Below are 21,747 nucleotides of genomic sequence, written 5' to 3'. Positions count from 1 at the left end.
AGCCAAGTGTGTAATTTACTAATAAAACTTCATAAGCTTTTGTGGATCATCTGACATTCCTTTCAACCAATGAGTATCTACAAATCTTGGGTGCTCCCTTCCCCCTAAGGCTGCAATACCACAAAGACCTCATTTAGTTGAGACCACCACTATTCTAGTTGTTTTCCAGAAGTGGTAACAGGTGCTTTAGACGACTAGTGGTAACTTATCCTTAAGGCAAAAATACCTTAAGAAATCTTATTTAACCATACTCTAGCACACGATATCAATCACATCAGACCGAGTCTCAATATGTTTCTCTACTCAAAAAGCTCTAGCATTCAGTTTTCTGGAGAGAGTACTCGGCAGAACTATTTTATGTATCCATCCTGTTCTTACTCTTTCTTAATTAAAACCCTAACGCTACTAGACAATGTTTTCCAGATGGACTGCTGGTCTGACCCAGAGCAGCTGTTCCAATCACTGTACTCCAGGGGTTGCTCACAACTGAGCGAGCAAGTATTTCTTATTCCACTGAAGTATTTCTGTTCCAACTTACCAGTGGTTTTAGCCTACAGAGGGTGAAAACAAGAACAGCCTAAGAAAAATAGTGAAAGATTGTCTGAGCAGTCAGAGATCAGGTTAGGAAAACTAAAGCACTGGTAATATTAAATCTGGCCAGGAGCATCAAGGACACTAAAAAAGCTTTGCCATACAGAGGGAATTGGACAAACTTCAGAAGTGGGCCCATGAGAACACTGAAGTTCAACAACACCAAATGCAAGGTGCTGCACTTGGGTCAGGGCAAGACATGAACACAGACTGGGAGGCAAACTCAGTGAAAGCAGCCCCGTCAAGAGAGGGTTCTTCTGGATAAAAAGCTGGACAACAGTGTGTGCTCACAGTCCAGAAAGCCAACTGTATCCTGGTCTGTATCAAAATAGCAGCCCAGGGAGGTGATTCTGCTGCTCTCCTCTACCGTTGTTACACCCCACCAGGAGTACTGTGTCTAGTACAAGAAATTCTTCACCATGAGAGTGATGAGGTACTGAAACAGACTGCCCAAAGAAGTTGTGAACGCTCCATCCTTGGAAGTGTCCACAGAAGGAGAGAGTGAATTTGATGATCTTCAATGTTCCTTCCTCAAAGAAGGAAGGTGATTTCTATTATTTCTATAGGTACATGGGTGATAAAAAAGAAGACTGAAAATGTGGGTCCTCTCCAAAGGGAGGGTTACCTGGGACATGGAAAAGGCCAAAGTACTCAACTCCTTTTTTGTCTCAGTCTTCATCAGCGAGTTCCCCAGCCACCTCATCAGAGCTGCAGAAGACAAAGGCCGGGACCAGAAGAATGAAGTACTAACTACCTGCTGTAGATGATCTTAAACCTGATCTTCTAAGACAACATGGAGGCTCGTAAGTCCATGGGACCTGATGAGGTACATCCGTAGATCCTGAAGAAATTGACAAAGGAAGTAGATAAGCCACTACCTCTCATACTTGAGAAGTTGTGGAAGTTCCACTGACTGGAAAAAGGATGCACAACCACTACTTTTAAAGAGGAAAATAAAGACCCATGAAATTTATGAGTCAATCAGATCTCACCTCAGTGCCCATAAAGATCATTGAGCAGATCCTCCTGAAAACTCTGTTAAGGCACGCAGAAAAAGGAGGTGATTTGTGACATCCAGCATGTCTTCACAAAGGGAAGTCCTATCTGACAAATGTGGTTACCTTCTACAATGGGGTTACAGTTCACCTCAAATCCTCAGAACTCTTTCCATTGCTTTTGGAGGTTGACTTTGAAAGAATATTGATGTACCCAGAACACATAGCAAACTTTCATGCAATAGATCAGGATGTAGGGTTATACTTCAGTGCAATGAATGAGGCTTAAGCAGTTTTTATTTTCTCCAAACTGTTTGAGGAAACAAAACCAAAAGCAAATAAACAAAACAGAGTATAAACAATAAACAAGAGGGAATAGGGTAAACCACAACGTGCTCTTCATTTCAGGAAGGGTTGGAAGCAAGTATCTTAAGAACTGCTTGCTTAAAAGCCATTTCAGGCAACCTTCACCCCTCGATAACCATCCTCCATTTTAAATGAAAACAGTAAAACCAGCAAAATATTTCTTTAAATAACTCCAGAATAGTATTGCAGAATCCAGATTATCTGCACTTGTCCTCAAACATCCATTCAGGATCAGCAGGAAAGTACACTTAGCTAAAAAGACTTCAGATCAAAATTATCCACAGTAGAGACTCATATTAGGCAGAAAGACCCCATACCGAACCACTTAAATCTGTCTAGTAAACCAAGAACAATTTTTGGGCAAGGAGATCAGCTGGTTTTTTGCCCTTTGGAATGGGGATGAGGATGATGAGAGATTCCAAATCACATTGAAGAGGGGCAACTGTATGCACCATTGGTATCACTGTACAAGAAGACCTTGCCTGCCAGAGGATACTTAAAAAAAAATCTGGCAATGGGTATCAGTGGAGTACATGAAGATGTGCATAATCATTTCATACACAATGACAATAACTAAGTTTTACTGTCAGTATTTACTGTCAAGATTCTAATTCACAACCTGCCAGATTGGAGGGAAATGTGTGCCTTACAGTGAGCTAACTTGAACAAACAGAATAACATATGATTGTGATTGAGGAAACAAAAGATAAACACAGCTGAGAAAATATTTATCTCTAGACAGTATATCTTTTGAAATTAAACATATTTTGCACAAAGTAGAAAGGCCATAGAACACAGGCAGCTTCGTTCATCTCAGATTCCCAGACTGGGAAACAAGAAAGGGTAAAAGAACGACCAGGGAGACACAAAGGATCCAGAGACCATTCTTGAAAATAAACACATCTTGCTTTTCATGGAAGCAGATGCTGTCATCCTGTCCCACTGTTTCTTGTTATTTCAGTGTCTGAACCAAAGACAGACATTTAGAGTGAAGCAAAGAAACATTGAACTGTCTCGTTGACATAAATCTAGCAAGTTTCAGGCAGCAGAACTTTCTACTGATTTTGAGTGATCAAGTCTAAGATGTTAATAATGAAACATTACCTCAAGCAGCATGAGACTGACCTACTTGAGGATTTGTTACCTCCTAGTACCAATGCTGTCACAGCAGCTGACAACCAGAATCCTTTAATACAGGGAGAGGACAGCTGATCACACATTCTAAGCAGGCACACAAAGGTTCACATTTGCTTCCAGAATGCTCCAAAATAACCTACTGGTGTACTCAGGGGACATGCAGTTTAAAAGTGTTCTTCCAAAGGCTATGGGTATGCTTACCAAAACACGGAATGCAAAAGGCACTATGATAGGTCCCTGGACTGCCTAACTTGCCATATGACTTTTATTTTAAGAGTTTCACTGTTCCGTCAAATTAACTACAGTTCAATTAGAGTTGTTTTAATTATCTTAAAACTTAATGGACTGCCCTAGGGTGCACCAAAGTGAAATTTTGTTACTTGCAATATCACAACAGCACTTTTGCAAAAGACAGTTAAGGAAACACACGCATACCTGTGCACACACAGGTAAATCAGAGCTGCTGGATTTTGTGGTTGACTACTTTCCCTTGGGGAAGCTGGTCAACAAAAGGGTTTCCAAGGCATAAATGAAGACAGCACCTGTGATCTCAATTTTTTTAAAGGCAGCATTTCCACCTCTGTGGATACAACTACAAAAATTTTGTCTAAGCATTCAGAGTGCAAATTGTGATTTTCCAACAAAACAAACACAGCTAGACCTAGGAAAATGGTCTGGTGTCCAAAACCCCCTTTTATAACAGTGCAGTTAATGCAGAAGTGACCAGTATGTTAGCATTTGCCTCAGCATATATGCATTGAAAAGTTATTCTACAATATAAAGAACAAAATATAATGTTATTAAGCATAAACAGTTAGAGCTACAACACGCTCAGAAGGCACAGCTGTTGCAGGTAAGAATCACACTGTGACTTTTAATTTCCTTTAAATCCCACATACTCCAGAGGAGCAGTAAGATATAGCACTATTTTACTTCCTTTTCCCAAACACTAAGAACTGCAGAACAGAGGTTCTTAGTCACATTTCCAGATCATGTGGTCCAGCCCATAACCCTGCCTACCACATCAGAGCAAACCAACATTAGATGCTACAAAGTCAAACTCTACTTTTGACTTAAAGTGAATGTCAGTTTGTAAAAGAGAAAGCAGATCCGTTGTATTATTTGGAATCATTTCCAGAGGAGAAAGCTGAGATTTAGTGGTTTTTGTTAACCATGGCAGTACATGTTTCTGTGCCTCCACTCTAGCAAAATTTCTAGTCAACATAATTACTGTCTTAGGTAGACGTTTTCCAAGTCTTACTAAAGCAACTGAATAATCACTTACTAATTCAATCATACATGAATGTATAATATAAAATGTTCCAGTTCACATTAAAAAGAAGATATCAGGAAAATCTCTTTGCAGAACGAAGACTTCTTATATCAGTATATCCTGCTTTACTGGAAAGTAGAGTTGGTATTCACAGACTTACAATTCATCCAAATCTACAAAAGAAGGTTGCTTTCCAGAATGCAAGGTAAATGCAAGGGGGATTAAACTGTTACTGTATGCTCTTCCTCATCATTCTGCTTAAGGCACTATTAATGTTTAGTGTTTTTGTTCCTTGACGACATCACATTAACTCAAGTAACCACAAACCAAGACAGAAATGAAAACACAGAAAACTAAAACACTGGCCTTCTACTCCCAACTTAATGCTAAAAATTAAGAATTTTAGGAAGGTTTTAAAATATTATTATTCATGGCATCCTTAAACACTGTACTCGTTTAATATACCTGTCTTAAGACAAAAAAGTTTAGTGATCATAACAACTTAATTCTTGTCTTTAAAGTATACAATATAGCAGTACCCCAACTTCATAAAAATCAAAAAATAAACCATGCACAACAGAAAACGACTGGAGGTGGTTTTGTAGACCACTTATATCGGCCACACAGATCATTCTTAGTGATAGAACCAACACAGTTCAGATTAGCAACAATCTGTGCCCTGTGTAGTGTCACAATTCTTTACTAAAACGTTTTTCTAAAAGTGGCAATCATGCTAACTCAGTGACTAAATGTGAGCAGCTATGTTGAGCTACATACTGAGGTCCAGTTAACCCTGAAGAAGCTCTGTTGTTGGTGGTAACAGAAAGAATCAAATTTGATTCAATATGGTAATGAAAAAGAAAAAAAGGATTTTTTTTTTCAAGCTACAACAACTTTCACACAAACTTCAGCCATTTCAAAGATTTCCACTGCTACTGCAGAACTGACATTAAATTTGGAGAGAATGGAATATACCTATGCGACATCAAAAGGCCAATTAGCACCACAAACAATGTGACACAAGCACAAGAGAGACTGCAAATCCAAGAGAAAACTATTTAGATCTGGTCATCCTTTGCTCCTATGTGACCCTGCTCCTTCTCACTCCTTCCCCCCCATTCTTTAGTTTCCCATCAGCACACGGATTCTACACAGCGACCACTCCAAAAGGTCAAAGTTTTTCAGTCCTGTTGTTGCTAGCCACAGCAAATGTGGTCAGAACTCAGCCTTTTTCTACTGAAGAACACGAGAGACTGACGACAGGACAGACAAGGGATGTGGAAAATTTGAAAAACAAGTGATTAAGGGAATAAGAATACATAATACAAAATATGCCAATTGTATTGGTGTTAATATCTATAACTAAAACCACAAAACTCAGTCATATATACACACTAAACAACACCAGAATCTACACCATTGTTTCTAGAAAAGACATACTTGATCAAAATTAAGTAGGTGGTTACCTTGCATTATGCTATTACCATGATCCTTGTTTCTTTTTGCCTACTGCCATTCATCAGATAAACACTTTTTCCTCCCCCACTTCTTCACACCCACATCTTTTATTAGATATTGAAATACTTTAGGGAGAGTCATATCTAATTTTGTATGTGCAATACTTCAGAAATATGGCACCAAGCCTTATAGAGACCTTGGGCATGTATAAAATGCTGGTGGAAGCCAACACCCACAATTCTGTGTGCAAACAGCACTTACCTAAATATTGTCTTAAGTAAATGCTGACTCACTAATAGATAACACGTTAACTACCCAATATGATGGGAAAAAAGTGATCTAGATACTAAAGCAAGTGTGTCCAAGCATAAGAGAAAGAGAAAGCACAAGGAATAAAAACCTGTATACTCAATTCTCCAACAGCATGCGAAACTTCATCAAATAAATCCTAAGATAAGTCCTCCACCTGAATGAGCCCAAGATTGTCGCAGACTATGTATTCTTGTCTTGCAAGACAAACAACTTAAGGTTCAAGTCCTCTTGGACAACATTTGAGTATAGGTTTCCAGCACTCCAGATAAACCACCTATTGCTTACACCTCAACAGTAACACCAATAAAGATGTTATACTTATCTCAATTTAAAACCTAGACAGATAGGCTTTCAATACACCTCCTGTACCTGCCAGTTATGACACAGCTTATGCACAAAACCAAACTCTAGAGCTGTTTCAAACTATCAAAACACAGATGGTCATGACTGAATTCAGACTACAAATTTTACCAATTCTGAGAAAGTTGTGGTATCAAATGTTTGAATTCATCTTGTGCCTGTGGCCTTTTATGGCTACTCAAGATACTGCAACACAGTTTGAACTGTTAAGTAGCTGAGGCTTTATATTTGAAATTATCAAATTATGCATAAAATACTGAATTCTAGTAACACTTAAGTTGTCTTAATATGTTATGAAAATGGTATTACGAATTGGATGACTGTTTTACATTTCACATAGTTCAGAAACATAATTTTATACCATATTGGAGATTTCATATTTAAATTGTCTCAAAAAGAGAAGACACTAACAGCAAACAGTTGCTGTTGTATATAACTGTATACTTAATTATAGATCTCACATTACCAGCCAAGTCATTGTTAGGGTATGTAAGTTCCTGAGTTCTCTTTCCTTTCAGGGCAGAGGTGAGCAGTGCTAGTCAAGTAACACTTCAAGCTATTTTTAGATGTTATTCCCCCCCCCTACATATGTAGAGTCATAACTTTACAACTAACAATTGCTGTTATGAACCTTTTACTTCATTCTGCATTTATTTTGCTCCTCACAGTTTCACAAAATCGAATTAGGAGACATCACTGGCCAGTTTGATTTCAAATACAATCAGCAATCTGACAACATGCTTGCAAAATTGCTAAATACTCATAGCTGCAAAAGAAATTACTTCAGCTGTGCTCTTAACATGTGAAGTGCAACAAAAATATTTGCTTGTCTAAATGGGTTTAAATTAAAAAAACAAACCTATCAGATAGTTGCTATAGCTTCAACTGTCAATTATTGTACACACCAACTTGAAAGTCGGTCTTGTCTATAAACAGAACAAAGACACCAAGAGGAATAATACATTTCTATACTGAAAACAGAAATTATATAGTTGAGCAGCAACAGTGTAGAATCACAGACATGATTTTTAAAAAACACACTGATCTGAAGTAGCGATATACCCTGAAGGCAAAGGTCCAGTATCAAAACTTCTTTTTGTAAGCTGTGGACAATTGAACAGGTGTTTTCCTGGAAGCTGGTGTTTCCTCTTTGAATTGGTATTAAATTTTTAACTAGCTACAACAGCTACTGATTGTGACTAAACACATAAAACATCAAACCAATAAGTATTTTTACCCTACTACAGTTGACACGGGCATGCACCATCTGTCACTGAGGTATGATCTGTAACTCCGTGACATTATCACATTACTATCAAAAAGACTAATGCTACTGCCTAATCTCATGGTTTCAGCCAATTTCTAAACACTAAGCCTTGGCTTGCTCTCAGATCTCACTACCTGCCTGAGAACCTATGATGGAGCATAATTGTCCCTTTTTATCACTTAATTTAAAGCTACCCAACTCCTTTGTTGCAGCTAACTTAGATTCTACAAATACTGTTAGAAGTGATTTGTTTCACAGATGAAAAGAAGTTATAGAATCCCCCTGGATTATTGCTATGTAACAGGATAACAATTCCCCTCTAACACAGAAAACAATCCAGGTCCATAAGCTACCTGAAATAAAAGGCAAACTGCTCATTAAGGTAATACAAAATTTCTGTTATTTGAAATTGCAGAGCTGCATAGTAATTAATCCTCAGCTCACAAAATAATGTAAGGAAATTAATATGCTGAACTTAACTGATTGGAAAATGGTCCTAGTTATTCCTGCCTAAAAAATCCCCCTGCTGATTTTACTTGGCATAACCAATGCGAACATAGCTTCTCTATCTGAAAAAAACCAAACCCACAATTGCTATTCAAAAATCATGTGTGGATGGCAGTCTGTGGAAAGAAGCAGGATATGAATTTGCTATCTTTCCTCCAATAATGAGATTGCAGTGAGGGTTGGTTTGTCTCAGTTCTTACCCTTTTTTTAAATTAAATTTAATTTAAATCAACACAGCATCACATACAGAAATGGTTGCTTGTGTGTAATCTGCAAATCAGTAGGTTTCTCCTCATTCCCAATTTCTCATTCTTCACACGGTTGTCTTGTAAAAAGACTGCCTGAAGGAATATGCCCTTCATATATTGATAAGAGCACTACCAAAATGCATGTCCTAAAACGCATTTGAAGATTATATCCAAACATCATCCAAAATCCTTTCTATTGGAGCTGCCCATTACAGTTCAAAAGGTCTTCCAGTAATAAGTGAAATGCATTATTAGATCTGACAGCCAAACAATGGAGGTTCTAAGGGGTTTCTGGCTTCTAGACACTGGTCCATTCTCAGTTCTGAGTAAAGACAAAAACAATCAGATATGAGCTTTAAAAACAACCTAACATCTGTTTAATTTCAAATTAATTTTTTTCTGGATCTTCCAGATCTTCTCCAACAAGCTAGTACAAGATCTGGGCAAATCAATTAAGTCTGTATTTAAAGCTCTCCTAGCAATAAAACAAGTCACTTGTTTATCTGCAGATTACCGAATTTAATTTTTAGGAGAAAAACTGCATTAATGACACCTCTATGCAATATTCTACAAAGCAATAAGACACAGTAACTAAAAAAGATAATAAAATCAACCCTTTCCAACAGGTTGTTTCCTAACATGCTTGTCAGCACTGTTGAAAAAGCAATATAAAATTTTCTAGTACAAAAAAAACCCCTCAGTGCTAAAGATCAGTAGCGAGATTAATGGATGTATTTCATTCTAGATACCAGCTTTAATTTTAATGCCATTAACGGATTAGAACCTAGGCAGACACGAAATTATGGACAAAATTACTCAACAGTTTTCATGTGCTCTATGACAATGCACACAGTACAGTTTCCCCACAAAATTACAAAAATCCAAAAAAACAACGCACATTTTTCATTTTAAACACAAGTTAATTTTTTCTGGTGTTCACAATAATAAGAGACTGGCCTGAGAACAAATGTTAACAATATAGCACATAAAAACAGACATCAGAATGAGCATTAGCAGTTAGACAGCAGTAGTGTTATTAACACCTCATTTTGAAAGAAACAAACATTTTCAACAGCTTTAATTAGACTGGCAGGCAGCATCTAAATCTGAAATAACAAATACTGAGAGACAGAGCTTAACCAATTTATCTAACACCCACTCGGTAGTTTAACACTAATAAGCCTTAATCTTAAATCTTGCTAGATATAAAAATGCCTGGATAATCACACCCTACAGATACCAAATCTTTATCTCTTATGGTTACTGTTTGCTTTAAATGCATATTCAGAAAACTGCAGTTCACACACTTGAAAATGAGGAGCATTGAGCCCAAGTCAAAATTTGACTCTTTCAGAGGCATGGGAAATAAACAGGAAAATAAGGAAAGGATCAATATGTAAAAAAGGGAAAAGAAAAGCTCAGTTGGGTTGCTAATGTCTCCTATCAGTCCAAGACTTCTCAGAGACCCAGTACAGGTCTACAGGTGATCCTTCCAGCGACAAAGTCCTCAATAATGGTGAGAGCCCCTATAGAGTCACCTCTCTTGCTTCCTCATCTTTCCATTGTGATTTCTTCTGCTGTTGGTCAGCCCACGCCTCTCCACTCTTCTGCTGTTTTTTCTGTTTCAACACATTTCTTCATACCCCAAGTTGCTTCCCCTGCCTTTCTAATACCAGTGTCTTTGACATACTTCCATCTCACATGAATTTTCATACTGATAAGCACAGCTGGGGATTGTCTACTTAAATTCAATGCATATAAAACAAGAACAAACTCAATCATGAGCAACAATGTTTTCATCACAGGCTTTACTTACTTCTAGAAATCACCAGTACTCCATCCATTACTCTGACCCACAACTCTCCTTGCTTCTTCATCCTTTGAATCCCTGTAATCACACCTGTCCCCAGCCCCAAACACCCAAAACAAAACCTTAACCCCACAAACTTACACTCACTACAAAAATAATTTCTAGGACACTGCTTAACTGTTGGTTTAGGTATTCCTATTTTGGTCTTTTCCCTCTGAAGATATAATCAGCACATTTTCATTTATTTTTCAAGTTATTTTCTCATCCACAATCAAAAGGGAGACTCCTCAGTCAATAAAGTTGGCTTCCACCACCATCTATCTAGCTTCATCAATTCTTAGAGCAACTCTTGACAGCATTCCCACACAGATATAAAAAATGAATTCACTGTGTATTCCTTCAGATTTTTCTTGTATCTTGCCTTCACAACAATGCTTAAAAATAAAATCCCAACAGCTATCAGGCTGCTGTTGTATAAATACTACTGCTCATCAAACTAAATATTGTTTACCACCATCTCCCACATGATGTGGTCCTCTACTGAGCTAAGTCACCCTAACCTGTTCTGAGGGACTATCAACCTGTTGTCCATTCTACACTTGTGTTGAATCATGAGAGGCAATTCCAGTTTGTTTACTGAACCTCCTTTAAGTTACACAAAGGGTAATCATAATGTGTCAGAAAATAATTGAATTTACCCATCCTGAATAAAAATGCACTACATATGTTACACCTACACAAATACAAGCATAAAAACCAAATAGTACAGCTATGCTGGTATAAACATGTAGGTTTTCTAAGAAGAAAATCTAAAGCAGACATATCTACCTGGTCTGTTTCCTTATTGTTCTAAATCATAATAAGCAAAAATATAAATTAAATTTAATAAAAACCATAAAATCCAAGAGAAGAAATACTTTTGAGCCCTGACTTTTTTATTTGGGGAGAAAAACAAGTCCATAACTCTACCGTGAGAGGCAGGATATCCTGCCTCTCAATATCTGAATATATTTCTCGATATCTGAAAAAAGGTGAGTTTTTTCCCCTTGTGCTCCAATTAGCTCAGTTAGTTATAGAAACTACCTTCCTGCTTTCACAGAATCACAGAACGGCTGGTGTTCAAAAGGACATTAAATATCATTAGTTCCAACCATTTTGCCACAGGCAAAGGCACTTTCAACTAGATCAGGTTGCTCAAAGCCTGATCTGGTCTGGGATGGGGCATTTCCACTCCTCTGGACATCCTGTTCAGTGCCTCACAATCCTCACAGTAAAGAATTTCTTTCTAATATCCAATTTAAACCTACTTTCTTTCAGTTTAAAGTCACTCCCCCTTGTCCTATCACTACGCTGTTGCAAAAAGTCCCTCTCCAACTTTCTTGTAGGCTCCCTCCAGGTACTGGAAAGTGCTGTAAGGTGTCTCTTGAGCCTTCTCTTTTCCAAGCTGAAGAACTCTCTCAGCCTGTCTTCACAGAAGAGGTACTTGAGCCCTCCAATCATTTTCCTGGCCCTTCAGGAAAGAGACCTACTACAAAAGGTCCAAACTTCCACTAAGTTTCACTTCTGGATTCAAGGGAAGGTATTTCAGGTCCAAAATAAATTACATTTGTAACTGTGAAAAGTGATTTAGAATAACTCTGGAATACTTTTTACTTGAAGTCTGCATTTCAGCACAAAAGGTAAGGAAGGATTGAAACAGAAACCATATAAACAGCTAAACTGAGCAAGAACATTCTCTTGGTTGAATTTTACATGACTTGGTATTAGTAAAAAAGACCAGAGAGGCTTCTCATCTAGCCAAGAGTCAAATCAAGTCGATTTGCATCCTCAAACAGAGCATTAAAGATAAGCAAAAGATAAGCAGTTCTCACTTACGTAACTAACTCAAGGGGTAGAGAAAGGGAGTACAAGAGTAAAACATTGTTTCATACAATAGTCTGGGGAAAATATTAATCACCTACCACAAAGCCAGAATGAACTTTATTAATTACAGGACTACAAGCAAATAATTTTCTGACTGTTCAAAAAATTTAAAATGAGAACCGTTTGTCTGTTAAATAAGCCTACCAAGGAATCAGTTTGATCAAGTTCTTCTCAACTTTCTCCAAAAGTCTCCTATTTTGCCAAGAAAAGTAAACATACATGTTAAATTTATAAAAAATAAGTATATATTGGTATCGTTTACCTCATTCTCACTCAATTTAGTGGTCCTAACATTAGCAACCTAGATATCTTAGGTAGACCTCCTTCACCCTTTACATTCTGAAGTCTTCAGCTTCACAATTCATTGCTATAGCTTTTTTCTCCTTCATTTAATTAACAGATGCACTACTATATTAGCCTGTTTTAGATTCAATGTTTTCTAAGCATGTAGTAAAACATCCTTTAACTGATTTCCCTTTAAAAATGAGTAGAAAAGGAATTTCTATACAGATGATTTCACTGAATGGCTTCCAAGTGATCTTTATAAAAAGGAACAAATAAACGCTGCTGATTAAACTTCATATTTATTACGTATAATCAAAGTCAATTCACAGTCATTTACACTTTATCAAAAACAAGGAGGTTTTAAATACACTACTGGTTATTTGGCTGCTTTCAATAATAGGTGTGACTCCAAATCCTTTTATAATTACTTCTAAAAATACTGCATCCGTCATCTTTTTTAATGAACATTTTAATATTAGTAGTACAAGACCACCTGCACATAAAAACTAAGTTTCCTGTACTTAGGGAGTTAGTCATTCTGCATGTGACTGCACTTTGTTAGTTCACAGCAAGCTGTTTCTGCAGTGGCCACAGAGAAAACCAATTGATAAGTGGTTTTTTACCCAGTTCTCATCGAAATAGAATTGTCCTTTTCCTTCACTTTGCCCTTCCTAAATTGCAAGCACCTATTTTAACCATTAAACATCAATTTTTTCTACAAAGGTCAGTGACACTACACAGATCAACCATAAGTGTTTTCTTTTCTCCTTCAAGCTGAGTACCCAACACCTTTTTTTTAACAAACATTCTTAGAATTAGTCATCAGTCCTTCATATGCAGTATTTCCAGTATCTTGCGTTTGTATTAGAAAGAAGTTGGGTATTTTTCCTCCTGCACTTGTTTTAACACTTGCCCCTTCTCTATAACTGATGTTTAATCTCAAGTTTGGGGTTTTTTTTTGAGGAAAATCTGTCATCTCTTTTCACCCTAAAATCAAGCTGTTGCTTCATAACTGGAAAGCCCATTCCTTTTGCACTACTTAACTAGTCAGCTAGCTCGCTCTTACCATCTTGGTCCTCATTTCTTATCAACAGAAGAGTCAGAAGACCACTTGGACCTGCAGAAACACTGTGCCTCTGTCCATTTACACAAAAATGACAGTCTGTCTTGGATGGCTAAAAATATTCAGATATTCAATCTGTACTATAACATCTTTCATAGATGTATATTTCATGGCAATATAGCACTTCCAAAACACACAGCACTTCCAATGATAATTCTTCCCTATTAATCAAAGTATACTCATTCTTTTTGCTCTCTGTGTATAAGGCTTCTTTGGACTGAACTTGATGCAGATTGTCTAGTTTCAAATTTACCTGGTCTTATGTAGGGAAATCCAGTATTTCTCACCCTGATGTGGAATTCTCTAAGACAGCAATCTGTACAGCTCTCCACACCACTGCTGTATGATCCTCCTGACACAGCAATGATACAGGAAGAAAATTGTACTTTTTATATAAGCTTGTGCAATTGAATTTGTAAACTTGTACAATTCTTCACATAAAGAAAAGTATTTTGGCAGAAAAACAAACTACAGCACATCCATTACAACTACCCACATCTGCTTATGACATCACTGAAAGTAAACTATTCTATTAGACATTTCTGTCTCACCTTAATTTCTTCCCACTAGGAGGAAAATACACTTTTGCATTATGATGCATACAACTGGATCATTAAGAAAAAAATATCCTGGGATTAGGGAGGGAAGCAAGAAACAAAAGAAAAGGAGGAAATTGTCAGAGAGGTTTGTGAATGACACAGAAGCAATATCTTAACTGAAGAAACAGGCGCTGGCATTCAAAGACAACAGTCGAAAGCAAGTTTACAAGCACTTTATTCTATCTCCATGGAACAATGTAGATGGAAAAGAAGAGAGGGAAGAGGAAGCCAGAATGTGCCACACTATTTAAATACTTCTGCACACTTCCTCTCTCACACCACCACACATTTATGACACAGTTTAAGAAGTATTTTATTTGCTACTTACTTAATTGAAAAACAAGATTCAAGAACTTAAGCTACTTATGTACTGCAGCATTGAGTACCCCAACATCTAGCCTCTGCATAGAATTAACCAAAGTTGCCTCTATGGAGACAGGATGTTTTCCTTACAAAACCCAATTCTGGCCATGTGACAGCCAGCAAGCTTATCACACAAGTCAACCCTGAGATAAACTAATCTTGTTTAGACTCTCTTAGCAGTACACACATTTTAAGGGACAATCTAACTACCATTCCTCATGTGTCCTCAAATGACAAGAACATTCGACAAAGCAGTCTAGAATACATTAATAGGAGTGCCTATTAATCTGAGAATCATTTCAGTTATTGAGACAGTTTGTCCATAACCTCTCCTGCACTACAGAGAACATTGGGCTCACAGAACAATGCGTTCCCCAAGTGCATTGCCATGATAAAATAAATCTCATGGTGACTAGCTTAACCTCACAGCTGAAACACCTGAGATATGTTTGAGCAGGCACTTCACGCCAGAACTTGTCAAATACAGCTAGGAAGGGGGAGATTTGAGGCAGCATTTATTGCTATAAGGAGAAATGAATCAGCAAGTCAAGAGGGTTCACAGATTAAATATGCAAACCAGAGCTTATGTAAGACTTTTGGAACATGTCCAAAATAAAGAAGTCACAAGAATACTGAAGGGACGGGATACAGGGGATCCTTTTTGGTCAATGTAGTTTTCTTAATCAGGTGGAAGTCTTCATACCAAGACAATGAAATAGGAATTTTCTTAACTAACCCCAATTACACAGCTTCAAAACTGCATCCTTAAAGCATTGTGAGAAGCCCAAATCCACTCCAAATATATTGCAAAAGAAGCTGCTATACTCTGAAATTTTCACTCTTACAGAGCCTTGTCAAATTCACCTATCAGGCTTAAAGAAAGATAAAGAGATTTGTATGGATTACAAAAAGTTAAAAGAAAAAAAAAACTCTGCCAACTTTTAGTCTCATGGTTTTTTCATATTCTTTGGCTATTCACAAGTAAAAACTTGTTTATGGTCTCTGTTTCCATGTTGTATTTCAGTACCTGTAAATACATGTTGATACATTACCCTCACATTGGACCTAAGAATTTAACATTATGTTCACTGTGAATTTAGAGCTTGACAAATTACAGCAACTTTTCTAGAAACTGACTCTTTACAAAACTTTTGAGAAGCTGGAGAACACACACTAAATTGGCATTAAAAAGCCTCTATCCAAGATCACAAAACATGAACACTTACTAGGTCTTTTGTAATGCCTACAGTAAGTATTTCATCAAAACATGCTTTACAATTCAGCTATTAAAACTGTGCAGGCAGCCACAAGCTTATCAAAAAGCATTTGTTTCACAATCCTGTTCTTTTTATCAGGTAGAGATTTTCTTCCCCCAATAAAGACTCATTAATCAAGGCTGCTAATAAAACAAGTAGGAGTTAGGAGTGAAAAAAGGACTAGACTTAAGAGCAAAATACTCCAAAGCAAGAAATAAACTAGATCTAAGCATACCATTCGAATTACCCCCAGTAATACTGAAGTATTTCCAAGTAAAAACAAGCAGATTTACAATGAAACTAGGATTACTGAACAACGTTCTAATTTAACATAAAATTATTACCAACATTCAAACACATGTGTTTGCCTATTATCTTACACCTATTCAATGCTATTGAACAGTACCAGTAGCATAAAAAAAGGAAGAACCTCCTCCAAATCCAAGCTATGCACTGCTGCCTGAACTCTCTACTTTGTGGTTAGTTTGGCAGTAAGTAGTACAGCAGCAGCTTTGAAGCCCCAGCCCATCCAAATGATAACATTGTTTCTCTTCCGTGACAATTTTCTCCACAATACCACTCTCTAGAGAGCTATGATAGAAACCTCTAAAGTTTAACAGAGAAACATGGAACTTTTTAAAATTCTGTAAGCAAGGATCAACAGATACAATAATTGTGAAGCCCTCAGATAGGATATCAAGTACTTCTAATATATATAGATATTTTTAGGATTTTTATCTTAAAGAAAGTGCTCCTCAAAATCTAACTTTTTTCATTAAAACTCATTCTTTCCCCACAAACTCATTTTCAATAAAAAGTTCCTACACTTAGTACTGTCTTTTCACAATTCTTCCTAATTTAAGTATCATGACTTCTTTATTTCCAAGCACATGATCTCTGCAATTATTAAGCTTTTAAAACATTATTTTTGCCATTAAAATAATTCTCCTCTCAAAAGTCAAACATTTTCTTTGGCTAGTTACGCATATTTGCGGATTCATTCTAACTGCATTCTTGAATCAGAGCAAACAATTGTGAGAACAGAATTAGAAAAATGTGTTTACTCAACTGTCTTTATCAGGACTAAAACACTGTATTGTCCTACTCCATCATATACTGTAAACTACCAAAGATTTTTGTGGCACTTCAATTAGGGATAAAAATCATTTTAAAAAGGCCACATCATTCTAGTTATTTTTTCCCTATTCCACAATGACCCCTTTCTGAAGATCTATGTGAATCCACTATGAAATAATGCGATGAAAAGCACATTCAAAAAAAAATCTTCAGTCTTAGCCCACCATAAACATACCAGTAATAATATAACAATTATACAGAATCACAAAAATATATGCATGCAACTGAAAAAAAAAAAAAGCTGACTGCCCCAGAACAAAAACTAAAACCAACCCAAATCACTCTAACCTTTCTCTAGATAGAACAATAGCATCTAAGCTATCCAGGACAGAAATATTCATTTGAAATTAATTTTATTTTTTGAACAAAGCTACCTGAATATATTACAATAAAATAGGTTATTAATTCAAAGTAAGCAAATTATACAGAAAAACAGAGCTGAAGCAATGGAAGTCAGGTTGGCTCTACACAAGTGCTCACACAGAGCTGTACCAACTTTAAAACATGAACAGACCATGCTGTGCAACAGACAGTGCCAATACAGTGAATACCCCTAGCATCCCTTGAGAGAAAGAAAACACAATTCACATTTCTTACGCATCATCCCTACAAGCTACCGTAATACAAATTCAGCATTTAAAAAATCTGTCATTCTTACATGTGTGAGTGGGAGAAGATATTAATAGCAGATTTAATAGTGTAACTGAAACAAAAAGCGTGCCAAAACATTTATTTCCCCTTATCTCCTTTAACATATGTGGACAGTCACCTACCCAAATCACTCCACCACTGCCAATTTACACCATAGGAGCCTGAATGAGTTTCTCAACTGGACCAAAGATGCACCAGGACGTCAAACAGTTTATAAAACCATCCACATGGATCTGTGAAAGAGAATTAAGAAGTATTTTCAAAATGATGGGTATAAGCAGCCTTGCACAAAACTATGACAGTTTCAAATCGACCCATTTACTCTGTTCTACACCAGAATCAAACACAGACAACACAGAAGCAGTAATACATAGCTTACCACAGCAACCACCATTCTACCAACATTCATTTTTGTTCTTTGTCAAATCTGAACATAATGCAAACAGAAAAAGCAGTGTGTCAAAACACAGGAAAGGTAGAACTGATTTTGGTCTCCTCCTTTTATAGCAGCCAAAACGAAAACATATACATTACTAGCAAGCTAGAGTTCAGAACAGCTCCCTGTTATTTATATGAATGAGTCAATTATCAGATCAACAAAATGGAACCAAAACCAACAAGAATTTATGTGCAGGACCTGGTTGAATGACTTCCGCTTTAAAGCGTTCTTTAAAGTCCTGGTGAATCTCAAGCATTTCCTCTGAAAGAGAATCTATACCACCCACACAGACACAAAAGCTCTCACAGACCTCATGGGGAAATAAAACTCAGTGCAACAGACGAGTCTTAAAAAAAAGCTTCAATTTTTTTAACTGGACCTGCCAGCTGCCTTTCATTTAGTTAAATGTGACGTTTTACTAAAGGTCTGCAGCCACAGCTATTGGCAAAAGTGGAGACAGCTGCTAACAAGTAGTTGGATCTATTTCTCAGAAGCTTACTCTGTGCCTGGTGAGCTTTTGTGCAGTTTTGCCATACACTCTGTATGTTGAGAACACAAAATTTTAATACATGGTCCTGGCTAGTAGGCCAGAATAATGCAGTACATCTAAGATGCATGGGGAACACACCCATGGCCTCATCTTGGTGGCATTTGTTGAAACTAGCTCAAATACAGTGCCAAAATACAGAATAACGGTTTCTGCTTTGTTTTTTTGAACAGCTAATACATCCCAGAAAAAAAGTTCTAATAAATCTAAGTTTCTATGTTGATAAATGGAATCTTTCCTGAAAGAAGCTATTCTTCAGGAGATCAGATCGTGATTAGTTCTTAATATATCATCACAAAACCAAGTTTCATGATCCCTGGAGTTTCGTGATTCGTAAAGTTTCTAAAACAAACAGCAGCAACAGAATTGTCAAGAAAATAAGTGTTTCTGCCACTGCCAGAACACTGTGAGGTGTAACAAACCCTAAAGCATCCATAGTAATACATCTGTTTAACAGATCTTAGCTACCTTTTCCAAAACATTGCTGTTACCACCACCCCAGAGTGTCACGGCCACGCCAATTAGAAACTCTGAAGGATGATGACTGCACTGCTACTTCCCTGGCTTTCTCCGGAATAAAAAACCTGGGCCGCTGTCCCTTAAAGCGGTAGTTCTGGAATTTTCCTACTGCCAAAATTCTTGCGTGGCTGAAAATCCTAACATATTAAATCAAGTTTATATCTAGACAGCAACTCCCTTCATAACACACTCTGTTTAGGAACTGATGGTCCATGATGTAAAACCTGGAACAGCTTTCTTAGCTCATAAGACTCCCCTGTCTCTCATCTTGTGATCTTCCAGAAAAGACTGAGTTCAATTTGAGATGTGGCATCTTTATAGATAAAGAATGGACTGTTGAATATGCTGTCTCTTCCAGATTACTTAAGTTTGTGACTACCTGGCATCCATGATACAAAAGTGCTCGGTGGTGAAGTAGACGCCAAAAGTTAACAGCTGAGGAGGAGTAAGAAAATAAGAATTTTGCACATCCTTAGAAGAAAGACCTTTGACACTTCTAATGCCAGTTTTCCCCCCCAACAGGATAATCTAGAGAGCAGAACTAAGTAGCCTACTAAGTAGTCTACTCTTGGCTTTTTCATTATCAGAGACTTGTCACTTTTAATTAAAACACACTACATAATTAATACCAACAAGCCAATCCAACTCAAACCCCTGACAGGCAGGTCACTATACAAAAAAGGATCCATATTACATTTGAGTTATAAACCTATTTCAGAACAGTTATGGACAACCAGGACTTTTCAGAACCAGACAGATTTCTCTTGTTGTGCTTGCAGACAATATGTTAGTGTTTTTGTGGCTGCAAAGACAATTAGGAGAAGAATCAACTTGGATTTTACTCCACTATTAAACTTGTGAAAACTGTGCTTCATTTCAAAAAATGTTGCTTAAAAAACGGAACTTTTTTTTTTTTCCAGTTTACTGTATTAAGTCCCTGTTACTGTTACTCCATTTTTTCAATATATGACATGAATGATCAGGGTCTGCTTATCTATATAAAATTTTGTTAAAGTATTGTAAAAAATTAGATTTGGCTAGTACTGCTATCAAGTACTTCAGAGATTGCAAGAACGCGTTCTAGAGCCTATGCTAAAATGACTGGTAATATTATATTATAAACCAAGGATATCTATCACTTTGGTGAAGCTTACTGGAGAATGTGCCAGATGGAACACCGCAATGGATGCTACTTTCATGTCCACCCAGAGCCAAGAAGCATCATCACACCACTATCTTAGCAATATAAGAGCTACTAATTATAGCAGTGAGTAATGGAAAAGATCCCTTAAAGTAGCAAAATTAATTTAGAAATATTTTACTGAGTTTTAATATTGTAAAAAAGATTAGTTGAGGTATTTATTAAGTCATTTCTACTTCACCAGTAGATCTGTGCATAAAATATAACATTTTGCTTTCACAACAGGAAAAAGAAATCATTTAGTACCACAGGATTCTTCCCCTCCATTTTCTCCACCTACCATGACTAGTTTTAAAATGCTATTTAATTTTTAAGCATAGTTTAGCTGAATCCAAAGCACCAAATAAGAAAAATAGGAACTTACAAATATATGAGCATAATTACTAGCAATACATATGCAAAGTCAATACTTTAGCAACTACATTAATGCAGTTGGACATGAACTGAAAAAAAATCTCAACTGCTTTCTGAAACACTTTGTGTATTTCTTCCATTAAGTAGAAGGATGCATATAATTACCGATAACATATAAAAATTAGTTAGCCGATATTATAAGAAGTGGTTTTGATATACATTTACTCTGCATTAAAAACAAACAGTAGTGAGTGCTTAAACACACTTGACTACTATTGTTAAAAGTATTAAAAGATAACCTGGCTATTGGAAGCTAGGTGACTGGCAGGAGAGGACATCAACTTGCAGATACTTTCTGAGCTTAAGTACTTGATGTTGAGTAGCTGACTGATTCGTATGCACCCTTAACACTTAAATTCTATGCTGGATCTAAGTTTGTCTCTAGATCAATGACTCAAGGGAGAAGGTAGAAAGAAACCCACTCCAGCAGTACATAACAACCTCACTAAACTCAGCTTCACTACTGGCTATTATTCCAGCACGTAAGACTCAGCTCATATTCGAGTGTCAGGACTGATACCAGAAAACACATGATCTTAGCAGAGAGAGAACAAGTTGCTACTTCTATGGATCTTTAAATATCACACACACACCCTCCATAAACACAGGTACATAACCTAAAAAGCAGTGTTCAGCTTTGTGTTCTAGCCACACAGCAGAACAAATGTAAAAATACACAGTTACCTTTCAAAGGCCTTTTCTGCACAGTATTTTAACACAAGCCAGATGCACAGAAACTACCCACCAGTTCCTCAAAATCTAACTCTTCCCCAAAATCCCAAAAACTGCAGCATCAAAAAAAGAAAAAAAAATCTTTGTGTTTTTGTTTTAAGTGGAAAAAATACAGGAGAAAGGTAACTTAAAAAACACTAAAAGAGAATGCAGTTGATAATATTTCAGTTACACATTCATTTAGAGGCGAACAGATTAATGCAAGCATGAAACTGTACCGCACAAAAAAATACA

General features: G+C 36.8%; 1 protein-coding gene across 7 annotated transcripts in view; it reads right to left on the bottom strand.

The window, feature by feature from the left end:
• Positions 1-21,747, bottom strand: part of ERBIN (erbb2 interacting protein) — a 121,835-nt gene that overhangs the window by 83,094 nt on the left and 16,994 nt on the right. For 6 of the 7 annotated variants that reach the window (XM_033085446.2, XM_033085445.2, XM_033085447.2 and 3 more), the window contains one exon: positions 17,784-17,894. The exons of the other annotated variant lie outside the window; for it this stretch is intronic. The gene's annotated coding sequence lies outside the window, so the exon portion shown is untranslated. The remainder of the gene's footprint in view (positions 1-17,783; positions 17,895-21,747) is intronic. 7 annotated transcript variants of the gene reach the window in all.

Source organism: Catharus ustulatus, chromosome Z (genome assembly GCF_009819885.2).
Source record: "Catharus ustulatus isolate bCatUst1 chromosome Z, bCatUst1.pri.v2, whole genome shotgun sequence".
NCBI lineage: Eukaryota > Metazoa > Chordata > Aves > Passeriformes > Turdidae > Catharus > Catharus ustulatus.
The sequence above is the reverse complement of the archived record's forward strand: the minus strand, read 5'-3'. Positions and strand labels throughout refer to the sequence as shown.